We start from the raw sequence: 18,997 nt of genomic DNA, 5'->3' as shown, positions 1-18,997 counted from the left end.
TTTATAGCCACCCAGTTACGTTGTGACGTTTGGCACACCCAAAGCACTCCTACGGTATCCGGGAGTTGCACAATCTCATGGTCTAAGGAAATGATACTTGACATTAGAAAAGCTTTAGCATACGAACTACATGATCTTGTGCTAGGCTTAGGATTGGGTCTTGTCCATCACATCATTCTCCTAATGATGTGATCCCGTTATCAACGACATCCAATGTCCATGGTCAGGAAACCGTAACCATCTATTGATCAACGAGCTAGTCAACTAGAGGCTTACTAGGGACATGGTGTTGTCTATATATCCACACATGTATCTGAGTTTCCTATCAATACAATTCTAGCATGGATAATAAACGATTATCATGAACAAGGAAATATAATAATAACTTATTTATTATTGCCTCTAGGGCATATTTCCAATAGTCTCCCACTTGCACTAGAGTCAATAATCTAGTTCACATTGGCATGTGATCAACACTCACAGGTCACATCGCCATGTAACCAACATCCAAAGAGTTTACTAGAGTCAATAATCTAGTTCACATCACTATGTGATTAACACTCAATGAGTTCTGGGTTTGATCATGTTGCTTGTGAGAGAGGTTTTAGTCAACGGGTCCGTATGTACTTCGCAAATCTCTATGGCATCTCCTAGATGTAGCTACCACGTTCTATTTGGAGCTATTCCAAATAACTGTTCTACTATACGAATCCAGTTTACTACTCAGAATAATCTGGATTAGTGTTAAAGTTTGCCTCGGCGCAACCCTTTACGACGAACTCTTTTACCACCTCCATAATTGAGAAACATGTCCTTATTCCTCTAAGGATAATTTAGACCGCTATCTAGTGATCTACTCCTAGATTACCTTTGTACCCTCTTGCCAGATATGTGGCAAGGCACACATCAGGTGCGGTACACAGCATAGCATACTGTAGAGAGCCTATGATAAAAGCATAGGGGACGACCTTCGTCCTTTCTCTTTCTTCTGCCGTGGTCGAGCTTTAAGTCTTAACTTCATACCTTACAACTCAAGCAAGAACTCCTTCTTTGACTGATCCATCTTGAACACCTTCAAGATCATGTCAAGGTATGTGCTCATTTGAAAGTACCATTAAGCGTTTTTTTGATCTATCCTTATAAATCTTGATGCTTAATGTTCAAGTAGCTTAATCCAGGCTTTCCATTGAAAAACACTTTCCAAATAACCCTATATGCTTTCCAAAAATTCTACATCATTTCTGATCCATAATATGTCAACAACATATACTCATCAGAAATTCTATAGTGCTCCCACTCACTTCTTTGGAAATACAAGTTTCTCATAAACTTTGTATACACCCAAAATCTTTGATCATCATCAAAGCATACATTCCAACTCCGAGATGCTTACTCCAGTCCCTAGAAGGATTGATGGAGCTTTGCATACTTATTAGCATCTTTCAGGATTGACAAAACCTTCCGGTTGTATCACATACAACCTTTCCTCAAGAAAATCGTCGAGGAAACAATGTTTTTGACATCCTATCTGCAAGATTTCATAAATAATGTAGTAATCGCTAATATAATTCCAACAGACTCTTAGCATCGCTACGAGTGAGAAAGTCTCATCGTAGTCAACTCCTTGAACTTGTCGGAAGAAATCTTAACGACAAGTCGAGCTTTGTTAATGGTGATACTTACCATCATTGTCCGTCTTCCTTTTAAAATCCATATGTACTCAACAGCCTCACGACCATCGGGCTGTTCTGTCAAAGTCTACACTTTGTTTTCATACATGGATCCTCTCTCGGATTTTATGGCCTCGAGCCATTTATCGGAATCCGGGCCCACCATCGCTTCTCCATAGCTCGTAGGTTCATTGTTGTCTAGCAACATGACTTCCAAGACAGGATTACGTACCACTCTGAAGTAGTACGCATCCTTGTCATCCCACGAGGTTTGGTAGTGACTTGATCTGAAGTTTCATGATCACTATCATAAGCTTCCACTTCAATTGGTGTAGGTGCCACAGGAACAACTTCCTGTGCCCTGCCACACACTAGTTGAAGAGACAGTTCAATAACCTCATCAAGTCTCCACCATCCTCCCACTCAATTCTTTCGAGAGAAACTTTTCCTCGAGAAAGGACCTGATTCCAGAAACAATCCCTTATTGCTTTTGGATCTGAGACAGGAGGTATACCAAACTGTTTTGGGTGTCCTATGAAGATGCATTTATCCTCTTTGGGTTCGAGCTTATCAGCCTGAAAATTTTTCACATAAGCGTCGCAGCCCCAAACTTTTAAGAAATGACAGCTTAGGTTTCCCTAAACCATAGTTCATACGGTGTCATCTCATCGGAATTACGTGGTGCCCCTTTTAAAGTGAATGTGGTTGTCTCTAATGCCTAACCCATAAACTATTGTGGTAATTCGATAAGAGACATCATGATATGCATCATATCCAATAGGGTGCAGTTATGATGTTCGGACACACCATCACACTATGGTATTCCAGGCTGTATCAGTTGTGAAACAATTTCCACAATGTCTTAATTCTGTGCCAAACTCGTAATTCAGATATTCATCTCTATGATCATATCATAGATCTTTTATCCTCTTGTCACGATGATCTTTCAACTTCACCCTGAAATTACTTGAACCTTTCAATAATTCAGACTCGTGATTCATCAAGTAAATATACTCAACATCTACTCGAATCATCTGTGATGTAAGAACATAACGATATCCACTACACGCCTCAGCACTCATTGGACTGCACACATCAAAATGTATTACTTCCAACAAGTTGCTTTCTAGTTCCATTTTACTGAAAACGAGGCTTTCAGTCATCTTGCCCATGTGGTATGATTTGCATGTCTCAAGTGATTCAAAATCAAGTGAGTCCAAACGGTCCATTTGCATGGAGTTTCTTCATGCATATATACCAATAGACATGGTTCGCATGTCTCAAACTTTTCAAAAACGAGTGAGCCCAAAGATCCATCAACATGGAGCTTCTTCATGCGTTTTATACCGATATGACTTATGTGGCAATGCCACATTTGTGTGGTACTATCATTACTATCTTATACCTTTGGCATGAAAATGTGTATCACTACGATCAGGATTCAATAAACCATTCATTTTAGGTGTAAGACCATCGAAGGTATTATTCAAATAAACAGAGTAACCATTATTCTCCTTAAATGAATAACCGTATTGCGATAGACGTAATCCAATCATGGCTATGCTCAACGCAAACACCAAAGAACAATTATTTAGGTTTAACACCAATCTCGATGGTAGAGGGAGCGTGCGATGCTTGATCATATCAACATTGGAAACACTTCCAACACATATCGTCAGCTCACGTTTAGCTAGTCTCCGTTTATTCCGTAGCTTTTATTTCGAGTTACTAACACTTAGCAACTGAACCGGTATCTAATACCCTGGTGCTACTAGGAGTACTAGTAAAGTACACATTAACACAATGTACATCCAATATACTTCTATCGACCTTGCCAGCCTTCTCATCTACCAAGTATCTAGGGTAATTCTGCTCCAGTGCTTGTTCCCCTTATTACAGAAGCACTTAGTCTTGGGTTTGGGTTCAACCTTGGGGTTTCTTCACTAGAGCAGCAGCTGAATTGCCGTTTCATGAAGTATCCCTTCTTGCCCTTGCCCTTCTTGAAACTAGTGGTTTCACCAACCATCAACAATTGATGCTCCTTCTTGATTTCTACTTTTGTGGTGTCAAACATCGCGAATATCTCAAGGATCATCATATATGTCCCTGATTATAGTTCATCACGGAGCTCAAGCAGCTTGGTGGTAATGACTTCGGAGAACCATCACTATTTCATCTGGAAGATCAAATCCCACTCGATTCAAGCGATTGTTGCACTCAGACAATCTGAGCACAAGTTCAACAATTGAGCTTTTCTCCCTTAGTTTGCAGGCTAAGAAAATCGTCAGAGGTCTTATACCTCTTGACGTGGGCACGAGCCTGAAATCCCAATTTCAGCCCTCGAAACATCTCATATGTTTCGCGACGTTTCAAAACGTCTTTTGTGCCTCAACTCTAAGCCGTTTAACTGAACTATCACGTAGTTATCAAAATGTGTATGTCAGATGTTCGCAACATCCACAAACAACGTTCGAGTTTCAGCACACTGAGCGGTGCATTAAGGACATAAGCCTTCTATGAAGCAATGAGGACAATCCTCAGTTTACGGACCTAGTCCGCATAATTGCTACTATCAACTTTCAACTAAATTTTCTCTAGGAACATAACTAAACAGTAGAACTGAAGCGCGAGCTACGACATAATTTGCGAAGACCTTTTGACTATGTTCAGGATAATTAAGTTCATCTTATGAACTCCCACTCAGATAGACATCCCTCTAGTCATCTAAGTGATTACATGATCCGAGTCGACTAGGCCGTGTCCGATCATCACGTGAGACGGACTAGTCAACGTCGGTGAACATCTTCATGTTGATCGTATCTTCTATACGACTCATGCTCGACCTTTCGGTCTTCTATGTTCCGAGGCCATGTCTGTACACATGCTAGGCTCGTCAAGTCAACCTAAGTGTTTGCATGTGTTCCGAGGCCATGTCTGTACATGCTAGGCTCGTCAACACCCGTTGTATTCGAACGTAAGAATTTATACACCCGATCATCACATGGTGCTTCGAAACTATGAACTGTCGCAACGGTGCACAGTTAGGGGGAACACTTTCTTGAAATTTTAATGAGAGATCATCTTATTTACTACCGTCGTTCTAAGTAAACAAGATGCAAAAACATGATAAACATCACATGCAATCAAATAGTGACATGATATGGCCAATATCATATTGCTCCTTTAGATCTCCATCTTCGGGGCTCCATGATCATCAACGTCACCGGCATGACACCATGATCTCCATCATCATGATCTCCATCATCGTGTCTTCTTGAAGTTGTCTCGTCATCTATTACTTCTACTACTACAGCTAACGGTTAGCAATAAAGTAAAGTAATTACATGACGTTTATGTTGACACGCAGGTCATAAATAAATTAAGACAACTCCTATGGCTCCTGCCGGTTGTCATACTCATCGACATGCAAGTCGTGATTCCTATTACAAAAACATGATCAATCTCATACATCACATATATCATTCATCACATCCTTTGGCCATATCACATCACATAGCATACCCTGCAAAAACAAGTTAGACGTCCTCTAATTGTTGTTTGCATGTTTTACGTGGCTGCTATGGGTTTCTAGCAAGAACGTTTCTTACCTACACAAAAACCACAACGTGATATGCCAATTGCTATTTACCCTTCATAAGGACCCTTTTCATCGAATCCGATCCGACTAAAGTGGGAGAGACAGACACCCGCTAGCCACCTTATGCAACTAGTGCATGTCAGTCGGTGGAACCAGTCTCACGTAAGAGTACGTGTAAGGTCGGTCCGGGCCGCTTCATCCCACAATTCCACCGAATCAATATTGGACTAGTAACGGTAAGCATATTGAACAAAATCAACGCCCACAACTACTTTGTGTTCTACTCGTGCATAGAAACTACGCATAGACCTAGCTCTGATACCACTGTTGGGGAACGTAGCATGAATTCAAAATTTTCCTACATATCACCAAGATCTCTCTATGGAGTCATCTAGCAACGAGGGAGGAGTGGATCTACATACCCTTGTAGTTCGCGCGCGGAAGCGTTCAAGAGAACGGGGTTGATGGAGTCGTACTCATCGTGATCCAAATCACCGATGATCCTAGCGCCAAACGGACGGCACCTCCGCGTTCAACACACGTACGGAGCAGCGACGTCTCCTCCTTCTTGATCCAGCAAGGGGGAGGAGTGGTTGACGGAGATCCGGCAGCACGACGGCATGGTGGTGGAAGTAGCGGGATTCCAACAGGGCTTCGCCAAGCGCTGTGGGAGGAGGAAGATGTGTCATGGGAGGGAGAGGGAGGCACCAGGGCTTAGGTATGGTTGCCCTCCCTTCCCCCCACTATATATAGGGCCAAGGGAGAGGGGGGAGGCGCAGCCTTGGCCCTTCCTCCAAGGAAGGGTGCGGCCAGGGGAGGAGTCCCTCCTCCCCAAGGCACCTCGGAGGTGCCTTCCCCCTTTAGGACTCTTCCTTTCCCTCTTCTCTTGGCGCATGGGCCTCTTGGGGCTGGTGCCCTTGGCCCATACAGGCCAAGGCGCACCCCCTACAGCCCATGTGGCCCCCCGGGGCAGGTGGCCCCACCCGGTGGACCCCCCGGGACCCTTCCGGTGGTCCCGGTACAATACCGGTGACCCCGAAACTTGTCCCGATGGCCGAAATAGCACTTCCTATATATAATTCTTTACCTCCGGACCATTCCGGAACTCCTCGTGACGTCCGGGATCTCATCCGGGACTCCGAACAACTTTCGTGTTACCGCATACTAATATCTTTATAACCCTAGCGTCATCGAACCTTAAGTGTGTAGACCCTACGGGTTCGGGAGACATGCAGACATGACCGAGATGACTCTCCGGTCAATAACCAACAGCGGGATCTGGATACCCATGTTGGCTCCCACATGTTCCACGATGATCTCATCGGATGAACCACGATGTCAAGGACTTAATCAATCCCATATACAATTCCCTTTGTCTAGCGGTACGATACTTGCCCGAGATTCGATCGTCGGTATCCCGATACCTTGTTCAATCTCGTTACCGACAAGTCTCTTTACTCGTTCCGTAACACATCATCCCGTGATCAACTCCTTGATCACATTGTGCACAATATGATGATGTTCTACCGAGTGGGCCCAGAGATACCTCTCCGTCACACGGAGTGACAAATTCCAGTCTCGATTCGTGCCAACCCAACAGACACTTTCGGAGATACCCGTAGTGTGCCTTTATAGCCACCCAGTTACGTTGTGACGTTTGGCACACCCAAAGCACTCCTACGGTATCCGGGAGTTGCACAATCTCATGGTCTAAGGAAATGATACTTGACATTAGAAAAGCTTTAGCATACGAACTACATGATCTTGTGCTAGGCTTAGGATTGGGTCTTGTCCATCACATCATTCTCCTAATGATGTGATCCCGTTATCAATGACATCCAATGTCCATGGTCAGGAAACCGTAACCATCTATTGATCAACGAGCTAGTCAACTAGAGGCTTACTAGGGACATGGTGTTGTCTATGTATCCACACATGTATCTGAGTTTCCTATCAATACAATTCTAGCATGGATAATAAACGATTATCATGAACAAGGAAATATAATAATAACTTATTTATTATTGCCTCTAGGGCATATTTCCAACAGCATACACAATTATGCACTTTAAAATACCCTGGCCATCGGTGAAGGCACAATACGAGAAAGCCTACAAGCACTCACATTTTCTCCTTTTCTTTTCTAACTATTCCTTTTTATCTTTTCACAGGTAACGCAAAATATTGGTCATCTCATAGACTCTTTCGGAGTTCGGCTTCATACACTTACCCCAAGGTTGTTCCTGCTAAAGGAATCCTTTAACCGAGGCAAGGTGGCACAGATGTGCGACAGGAGGTCCAAATAGTTTTGTAGACCGCACTCTCTATTTTGAGCCTGTAAAAATGCCTTCTACCTCAGACTTCGACCATCGCATGTCAAATAGCCTGCGTCGTGGCATTATTATTTGTAAAATGGCAATTGACATATCGATCACATCCGAGTGAACATAATCCATACCCAGTATTCGCTTTTTCCTTAAAAAAAGCTGAATTTCTCCGGTTGTTTCACACTCGCACCTCGGCACGGGTTGCCAGGGGCTCGATATGGGAACAAATGAATTACCGACAAGTCCGAACAACTTTGTAGCACACTTAGGCATCTCGAGTTTGGCCTTATATGCATCAGCTCCGAATCATGTCTTTGGTCAATAGTTGGGTTGCCTGGCTCCCGTGCTTACTACCTTACATTCCGCTATATCGGCTAGGGTAGTAAAGGGAGAACTACTGCGATTGTGTCCCATTTTATCTGGATGAGCACCTCAGTAGAGAAAGCCGAAAACTGACTATCATGATGTGGCGAGAGCTGGTCAACCACTCGATGAATTATTTGAATCTTTCCCGATTCCTCCCGTATTGCACGAATTACCGTTCTTCTAGTCACTCATGTAACGCACCGTATTCGGATGACTACATACATACCAGGGGCTATATCGTAGACCCACCGTCAAACACCTATGGCTAAGTGAAAGTTCTATAGCCCTATAGTACGATTGCCTAGTTCGCTGCATTGACACCTCCTTCACGGACCAAGATGTTGGATCAAGAGTGATCAAGTGCTTTTTCGAACACCCCCGTATTTTATGCGAGGGGGCTGAAGTCGACGACTGGAAAACTTTCAGATTATACAAAAACGGCCGCACAGGAGGAGCCACAACTTCTAGGCACAATCTTAAAATATAATAATATTGTTTTTACAATCTCAATATATTTCACTCGAACATCATCTCTTTCAAGCACTGAACCTCTATCAAGCAGGCACCCTCTAAGACATCCTCAAAATAATACTCTGGCATGTGATGCTCCTTGCCCTTGGGTGGACTTTTCGCTGCAACATCGGTGGCCTTCATCTCCGCCCAGTACGTCTTCACACGGAAAAGGGCCATCCGTGCACCTTCAATGCACGTGGACTGCTTAATAGCGCCGATACGCGGCACCACATCACTTAATGCATTGTGTTTTATGGTTACTATACGCATGCTATTTTAATTCTTGTAGCTAGCATGTCGATTGACACATTACCTTGATCCACATGTCACCTATTTACTTGACACCTGAGTAGAAGTATATAGTTCCAGTATAGTAGAAATGATTAGCCATGCTTATCACCCTATAGGTGCTTTGTTGAATAACCTCTTAGTCATTGACAGTTGAAACTTATCGTTGAGTGCTACTTCTTGAGCTTGTGTTGGTTTTTCCTTTGAAGAGGAAAGGGTGATGCAGCAAAGTAGAGATAAGTATTTCCCTCAGTTAGAGAACCAAGGCATCAATTCAGCAGGAGACAATTCACAAATCACCAATACCTGCACAAACAATCAAACACTTGCACCCAATGTGATAAAGGGGTTGTCAATCCCTTCACAGTCACTTGCAAAAGTGAGATCTGATAGAGATAGATAAAACTACACAAAAGATAAAGTAAATATTTTTGGGGTTTTTTGGTTTATAGATCGGAAAGTAAAAGATTTTAAAATAGTAGATCGGAAACTCACATGATGGAAAATAGACCCGGTGGCCATAGGCTTCACTAGAGGCTTCTCTCAAGATAGCAAATAATATGGTGGGTGAGCAAATTACTGTCGAGCAATTGATATAAAAGCGAAAAGTTATGATGATATCCAAGGCGATGATTATGAAATATAGGCATCACGTCCGTGTCAAGTAGATTGACTCATGCCTGCATCTAGTACTATTACTCCACACATTGACCGGTTCCTGCCTGCATCTAGAGTATTAAGTTCATGAAGAACAGAGTAACACTTTAAGTAATATGACATGATGTAGAGGAATAAACTCAAGCAATATGATGTAAACCCCATCTTTTTATCCTGGATGGCAACAGTACAATACGTGCGTCATTGCCCCTACTATCACTGGGAGAGGACACCGCAAGATTGAACCAAAAGCTAAGCACTTCTCCCATTGCAAGAAAAGCCAATCTAGTTGGGCAAACTAAACCGATAGTTCGAAGAGAATTACAAAGATATCAAATCATGCATATAAGAATTCAGAGAAGATTCAAATAATATTCATACATAATCTGATCACCACAATTCATCAGATTTGGACAAACACACTGCAAAAGAAGATTACATCGGATAGATCTCCAAGAACATCGAGGAGAACATGGTACTGATAAACAAATAAAGAGAAGAAGCCATCTAGATACTAGCTACGGACCCGTAGGTCTGAGGTAAACTACTCACGCTTCATCGGAAGGGCAATGGACTTGATGTAGATGCCCTCCGTGATCGAATCCCCCTCCAGCAGGATGCTGAAAAAGGCCCCTAGATGGGATCTCACAGGAACAGAAGGTTGCGGCGGCGGAAAAGTGTTTTCGTGGATACTTCTGGTTGTTTGGGAATATATGTGAATATATAGGAGGCATAATTTGGTCAGGGGAGTCGCGAGGGGCCCACAAGGTAGGGGGGCACGCCCTACCCCCCCTGGGCACACCCTCCCCCTGGTCGCCGCCTCGTGGATCTTCTGACTTGATCTTCAAGTCTCCGGGGTGTCTTTTGGTCCAAGAAAAATCATCGCAAAGGTTTTATTCCTTTTGGACTCCGTTTGGTATTCCTTTTCCGTGAAGCTAAAAACAAGGAAAAAACAGAAACTGGCACTAGGCTCTATGTTAATAGGTTAGTCCCAAAAATAATATAAAATAGCATATTAATGCATATAAAACATTCAAAACAGATAATATAATAGCATGGAACAATCAAAAATTATAGATACGTTGGAGACGTATCAACCATCCCCAAGCTTAATTCATGCTCGTCCTCGAGTAGGTAAATGATAAAAACAGAATTTTTGATGTGAAATTCTACCTAACATAATTATCCATGTAATTTCCTTTATTGTGGCATGAATGTTCAGATCCGTAAGATTCGAAATAAAATTTTAATATTGACATAAAAACAATAATACTACAAGCATACTAACAAGGCAATTATGTCTTGTCAAAATAACATGGCCAAAGAAAGCTTATCCCTACAAAATCATATAGTCTGGCTATGCTACATCTTCATCACACAAAATATTCAAATCATTCACAACTCCAATGACAAGCCAAGCAATTGTTTCGTACTTTTGATGGTCTCAAATTTTTTCAACTTTCATGCAATATATGAGTGTTAGCCATAGACTATAGGTGGAATAGAATATGGTGGTTGTGGAGAAGTCAAAAAAGAAGGAGATAGTCTCACATCAACTAGGCGTATCAATGGGCTAAGGAGATGCCCATCAATAGATATCAATGTGAGTGAGTAGGGATTGCCATGCAACGGATGCAATAGAGCTATAAGTGTATGAAAGCTCAAAAGAAAACTAGGTGGATGTGCATCCAACTTGCTTGCTCATGCAGACCTAGGGAAATTTGAGGAAGCCCATCGTTGGAATATACAAGCCAAGTTCTATAATGAAAAGTTCCCACTAGTATATGAAATTCACAACATAGGAGACTCTCTATCATGAAGATCACGGTATTACTTTGAAGCACAAGTGTGGAAAAAGGATAGTAACATTGCCCCTTCTCTCTTTTTCTCTCATTTTTTTCTTTTTTTGGTGGGCTTCTTTGGCCTCTTTTATTTTTTTGTGAAGTCCAGAGTCTCATCCCGACTTGTGGGGGAATCATAGCTTCCATCATCCTTTCCTCACATGGGACAATGCTCTAATAATGATGATCATCGCACTTTTATTTACTTACAACTCAAGAATTACAACTCGATACTAGAACAAAATATGACTCTATATGAATGCCTCCGGCAGTGTACCGGGATGTGTAATGACCCAAGAGTGACATGTATGAAAGAATTATGAAAGGTGGCTTTACCACAAATATGATGTCATCTAAATGATCGTGCAAAGCAATATGACAATGATGAAACGTGTCGTAATAAAATGGAACGGTGGAAAGTTGCATGGGAATATAACTCGTAATAGCTATGGAAATGCCTTAATAGGTAGGTATGGTGGTTGTTTTTAGGAAGGTATATGGTGGGTGTATGGTACCACCAAAAGTTGCGCGGCACTAGAGAGGCTAGCAATGGTGGAAGGGTGAGAGTGCGTATAATCCATGGACTCAACATTAGTCATAAAGAACCACATACTTATTGCACAAATCTATTAGTCATCGAAACAAAGTACTACATGCATGCTCCTAGGGGGATAGATTGGTAGGTAGAAAGCATCGCTCGTCCCCGACCGCCACTCATAAGCAAGACAATCAATGAATAAATCATGCTCCGACTTCATCACATAACAGTTCACCATACGTGCATGCTACGTGAATCACAAACTTTAAGACAAGTATTTCTACAATCCACAATTACACACTACCATGACTCTAATATCACCATCTTTAATCTCAAAACAATCATAAGGAATCAAACTTCTCCTAGTGTTCAATGCACTTTATATGAAAGTTTTTATTATATTCCTCTTAGATACCTTTCATACTAGGACTAAATTTGTAACCAAAGCAAATTAACATTTTGTTTAAAGAGACTCTCAAAATTATATAAATGAAGCATGCGAGTTCTATAATTTCTACAAAATAAAGCCACCGCCGTGCTCTAAAAAGATATAAGTGAAGCACTAGAGCAAAATTGCCTAGCTCAAAAGATATAAGTGTAGCACATAGAGTATTCTAATAAATCATGATTCATGCATGTCCCTCTCAAAAGGTGTGTACAACAAGGATGATTGTTGCAAACTAAAAAGTAAAGACTCATATCATACAAGATGCTCCAAGCAAAACACATATCATGTGGTGAATAAACATATAGCGTCAAGTAAAGTTACCGATAGACGAAGACGAAAGAGGGGATACCATCCGGGGCATCCCCAAGCTTAGGCCCTTGGTTGTCCTTGAATATTACCTTGGTGTGCCTTGGGAATCCCCAAGCTTAGGCTATTGCCACTGATTATTAAATAGTCCATCAAATCCTTACCCAAAACTTCACAACACAAAACTCAATAGAAAATCTCATAAGGTCCATTAATATAAGAAAATAAATAACCACTTTTGGTATTGTTGTGAACTCAATATTTATTTATATTGGTGTAATATATACTGTATTCCAACCTTTGCATGGTTCATACCCTCGATACTACCCATAGATTCATCAAAATAAGGAAACAACACATAGAAAACAGAATCTGACAAAAACAGAACAGTCTGTAGTAATCTGTAACTCTAGAATACTTCTGTAACTCCAAAAATTCATACAAATTAGTTCATCCTGGGAAATTTGTGAACCAATATTCTGCAAGAAGAATCAGTATTTTATCACGCCTCTGTTAAAAATGAGAATTCTTTTCCTGAGCGCAAAAGTTTCTGTTTTTCAGCAAGATCGAAACAACTATCGCCGTAAGCCATCCTAAATGTCTTACCTGGCAGAAACACTAATTAAAACACAAAACCACATCTAACCAGAGGCTAGATGAATTATTTATTGCAAAACAGGAAGGAAAAATATTGGGTTATCTCCTAACAAGCGCCTTCTTTAAAGCCTTTTAGCTAGGCATTGAGATTCCAATGATGCTCACATGAAAGACAATAAGTGAAGCACAAAGAGAGCATTATAAAACACGTGACAAACACATCTAAGTCTAACTTACTTCCTATGCATAGGCATTTTATAAGCAAGCAAATTATCAAGACAAGCAAAAACTACCCTATGCAAGGAAGAAGAAAGAAACAATAGCAATCTCAACATAACAAGAGGTAATTTAGTAACATGAAAATTTCTACCACCATATTTTCCTCTCTCATAATAATTACATGTAGGATCATGATCAAATTCAACAATATAGCTATCACATAAAATTTTCTCTTCATGATCCACATGCATGCGAAGTTGACACTCTTCCGAAATAGTGGGATTATCATAAAATAAAGTCATGACCTCTCTGAACCCACTTTTATCAAAAACTTCATAAGATTGGACATTATTCAAATATGTGGGATCCAAAGTTGGCACTCTTCCAAACCAACTTTCAATATATTGAAAACATTATTATCAATCTCAGATTCATCATGGGGATTAAATAAATTTTCATTATTATAAGAAGAATCACCCAATCATGATCATTGCAACAAGTAGTGGACATAGCATAACTAGCATCCCCAAGCTTAGGGTTTTGCATATCATTAGCACAATTGACATTAACAGAATTTACAATAATATCATCGCAATCATGCTTTTTATTCAAGGATCTATCATGAATCACTTCACAAGGCACTTCATCACAATTTTTAGATTCAGGAATTTCAAGCAAAACTTCGTAAAGATACTCTAGTGCACTCAACTCACTAGCAATTGGTTCATCATTGTTGGATCTTTTAAAAACATTAGCAAGTGGATGAGGATCCATAAACTATTCACTTCTGATTTTCAATAAACACACAATTATTCGAAGCAAACGAGCAAACAAACCAAGTAAGACATAAGGGCAAATGAAAAGACGAACGAAAGAAGGCGGATAAAAGGGCAAATCTTTTTGAAAATCATTATAGAAGTGGGGGAGAGGAAACCGAGAGGCAAATGGCGAATAATGTAATGCAAGGGATGAGAGTTTTATGATTGGTATGTCTTGAATTGGCATAGATCTCCCTGGCAACAGCGCTAGAAATTCTTCCTGCTACTTCTTGAGCTTGTGTTAGTTTTTCCCTTGAAGAGGAAAGGGTGATGCAGAAAAGGAGAGATAAGTATTTCCCTCAGTTAGAGAACCAAGGTATCAATCTAGTAGGAGACAATGCACAAATCACCAATACCTGCACAAACTATCAAACACTTGCACCCAACGCGATAAAGGGGTTGTCAATCCCTTCACGATCACTTGCAAAAGTGAGATCTGATAGAGATAGATAAAACTAAAGAAAAGATAAAGTAAATATTTTGGGGTTTTTTTGGTTTATAGATCGGAAAGTAAAAGATTGCAAAATAGTATATCGGAAACTTATATGATGGAAAATAGACCCAGGAGCCATAGGTTTCACTAGAGGCTTCTCTCAAGATAGCAAATAATACAGTGGGTGAACAAATTACTGTCGAGCAATTGATAGAAAAGCGCAAAGTTATGACGATATCAAAGGCAATGATTATGAAATATAGGCATCACATATGTGTCAAGTAGACCGACTCATGCCTGCAAATAGTACTATTATTCCACACATCGACCGACTGTTGCCTGCATCTAGAGTATTAAGTTCATGAAGAACAGAGTAATGCTTTAAGTAAGATGACATGATGTAGAGTAATAAACTTGAGCAATATGATGTAAACCTCATCTTTTTATCCTCGATCGCTACAATACAATACAATACATGCCTCGCTGCCCCTACTATCACTGGGAGAGGACACCGCAAGATTGAACCCAAAGCTAAGCACTTCTCCCATTGCAAGAGAAACCAATCTAGTTGGCCAAACCAAACTGATAGTTCGAACAGAATTACAAAGATATCAAATCATGCATATACGAATTTAGAGAAGATTCAAATAATATTCATCGATAATCTGGTCATAAATTCATAATTCATCGGATCTGGACAAACACACCGCAAAAGAAGATTACATCGGATAGTTCTCCAAGAACATCAAGGAGAACATGGTATTGAGAATCAAAGAGAGAGAAGAAGCCATCTAGCTACTAGCTATGGACCCGTAGGTCTGAGGTAAACTACTCACGCTTCATCGAACGGGTAATGGAGTTGATGTATACGCCCTCCATGATTGAATCCCCCTTTGGCAGGATGCCGAAAAAGGCCCCTAGATGGGATCTCATGGGAACAGAAGGTCATGGTGATACATCTCCAATGTATCTATATTTTTTGATTGTTCCATGCTACTATATTATCTGTTTTGGATGTTTATGGGCTTTATTATACACTTTTATATTATTTTTGGGACTAACCTATTAACCGGAGGCCCAGCCCAAATTGTTGTTTTCTGGCCTATTTCAGTGTTTTGAAGAAAAGGAATATCAAACGGAGTCCAAACGGAATGAAACAATTGGGAGAGTTATTTTTGGAACAGAAGCAATTCAGGAGACTTGGAGTAGACGTCGGGGAAGCTTCGAGGTGGCCACGAGGCAGGGAGGTGCGCCTGCCCCCTGGGTGTGCCCCCACCCTCGTGGGCCCCTCGTGGCTCCCTGACCGACTTCTTTCGTATATATATATATCCATATACCCTAAAAACATCGAAGAGCAGAATAGTTCGGGAGTTCCACCGCTGCAAGCCTCTGTAGCCACCGAAAACCAATCTAGACCCGTTCCGGCACCCTGTCGGAGGGGGGAATCTCTCTCCGGTGGCCATCTTCATCATCCCGGCGCTCTCCATGACGAGGAGGGAGTAGTTCACCCTCGGGGCTGAGGGTATGTACAAGTAGCTATGTGTTTGATCTCTCTCTCTCTCTCTCTCTCTCTCTCTCTCTCTCTCGTGTTCTTGATTCAGAACGATCTTGATGTATCGCAAGCTTTGCTATTATAGTTGGATCTTATGATGTTTCTCCCCCTCTACTCTCTTGTGATGGATTGAGTTTTCCCTTTGAAGTTATCTTATCGGATTGAGTCTTTAAGGATTTGAGAACACTTGATGTATGTCTTGCATGTGCTTATCTGTGGTGACAATGGGATATCATGTGATCCACTTGATGTATGATTTGGTGATCAACTTGCGAGTTCCGTGACCTCGAGAACTTATGCATAGGGGTTGGCAAACATTTTCATCTTCACTCTCTGGTAGAAACTTTGGGGCACTCTTTGAAGTACTTTTTGTTGGTTGAATAGACGAATCTGAGATTGTGTGATGCATATCGTATAATCATACCCACGGATACTTGAGGTGACATTGGAGTATCTAGGTGACATTAGGGTTTTGGTTGATTTGTGTCTTAAGGTGTTATTCTAGTACGAACTCTATGATAGATTGAACGGAAAGAATAGCTTCGTGTTATTATACTACGGACTCTTGAATAGATCGACCAGAAAGAATAACTTTGAGGTGGATTCGTACCGTACAATAATATCTTCGTTCGTTCTCTACTATTAGTGACTTTGGAGTGACTCTTTGTTGCATGTTGAGGGACATTTATATGATCCAATTATGTAATTATTGTTGAGAGAACTTGCACTAGTGAAAGTATGAACCCTAGGCCTTGTTTCCTAGCATTGCAATACCGTTTGTGCTCACTTTTACCACTTGCTACCTTGCTGTTTTTATATTTTCAGATTACGAAAACCTATATCTATCATCCATATTGCACTTGTATCACCATCTCTTCGCCGAACTAGTGCACCTATACAATTTACCACTGTATTGGGTGTGTTGGGGACACAAGAGACTCTTTGTTATTTGGTTGAAGGGTTGTTTGAGAGAGACCATCTTCATCCTATGCCTCCCACGGATTGATAAACCTTAGTTCATCCACTTGAGGGAAATTTGCTACTGTCCTACAAACCTCTGCACTTGGAGGCCCAACAACGTCTACAAGAAGAAGGTTGTGTAGTAGACATCAAGCTCTTTTCTAGCGCCGTTGCCGGGGAGGTGAGTGCTTGACGGTATATCTTTAGATCTTGCAATCGAATCTTTTAGTTTCTTATTTTAGCACTAGTTTAGTTTATAAAAGAAAACTACAAAAAAATGAAATTGAGGTTGCCTCATACGCTTCATCTTTTTAATGTCTTTCGTGAGAATGATGGAAAGGAAAATTCTGCTCAAATACTAGAAGAGAAGTCTATAAAATGTTTGGCATTAAATCTTTGAATGATGAGAATGATTGCAATGTTGTTAGTATGAACTCCTTGAATATCCATAGTACTAATGATGATTGCACTAGTCATAATGAAAATGTCTATTATAAGCATGTCAATTTTTGTGGAGTGCATAGAGTTTGCAAGTACACACCAAATAGGGAAGATAGATTTTGCAAGAGGCATAAGTATTTGGAAACTAAATGGTTGCAAGAAAGGTTAGATGTTTGTGCCGAAAATTTAAACTTTGTTCACCAAACTTGTGAACTTTGCAATGAACATGGTCATTTAAATCTCAAATGCAAATTGTTTCATGGTCGTATCGTGTCCAAAAATTGTGATGATTTGATTTCCCTTGCACATCGTAATGAACTTAGTTTGCTTTTGGGTTATGAAGAAATGAAATATATAACTAATCATATTCCAGAATATAACCTTGAGAAATTCCTCGATATTGATCTAGAAGAAATTTTTATGTATTGTGCGGTGAATTGCGTTGAAAATCCTTATATTGCCAATTACATAAAGAAAAGAAAACAAATATAGGATGAAGAGAATACTAATGAAAGGGAAGAGGCTTCCCAATATCCTCCTATTATTTCTTATGATGAATCAGGTAACGAGGAGGAGCCTTGTATTCAACCAATGTCCTCAATAAGGAGCTCCAAAAAGAGGATTGAACCCACACTTAATGTGAAGAAGAAAAAGAAAAGACAGAGAAGCAAAGTTAAAAATGTATCCCTCCCAAATGATGTTGCTCCTATTACTCATTGTGATGATGATAATTGTTATACTATTGGTGCTATCCATAGTATTAATGATGAGAGTGATTATGCTTATGATATGAAAAGGCCCAAGCTTGGGGATGCTATGTTTGATGTGAATGACATGTTTGAGAATGTATTTGCTGCAATTAATGTTTTTCCCAAGCTTGGGGATGCTACGTTTCATGAACATGATATATTTATCCTTCCAAGTTTTGATATGCAAATTTATTACGATGATAGCATGCCTCCTATTTATGATGATTATATTGATGAAAGTGGGTTTGGAAGAGTGTCAACTTTAGGAAGTGATGATCCCACTATTTTGGAGGATGTTGAATCATATTTTGATAATTGTGAAAGTGGATTTGGATAGGTCATGACTTTATTTAGTAATGATTCCACTATCTTGGAAGAGGTTTCAATTGATTATGATGAGAACAAAGTTGCTACTTATGATGATTATAGTGATGAAACTTATGCTATAAAAGGTAGTGATGATTATATTTATAAAACTTGTCATGATTATGATTACCATTTTTCTGAACATTACTCTTTTAATGTGGAAACAATTTATAGTATTCGAGTTTCTTATGATACTCCCACTATTCCGAATGAGAAGAATTTTGCTTATGTGGAGAGTAATAAAAGTTCTATGCTCCTAGATCATGAAAAGAATGCTTTATTTTATGGTTATATTGTTTAATTCATTCAT

The sequence above is a fragment of the Triticum urartu genome, chromosome 4A, assembly GCF_056163025.1.
Source record: "Triticum urartu cultivar PI428250 chromosome 4A, HENAU_Tu73, whole genome shotgun sequence".
Lineage (NCBI taxonomy): Eukaryota > Viridiplantae > Streptophyta > Magnoliopsida > Poales > Poaceae > Triticum > Triticum urartu.
The sequence above is the reverse complement of the archived record's forward strand: the minus strand, read 5'-3'. Positions refer to the sequence as shown.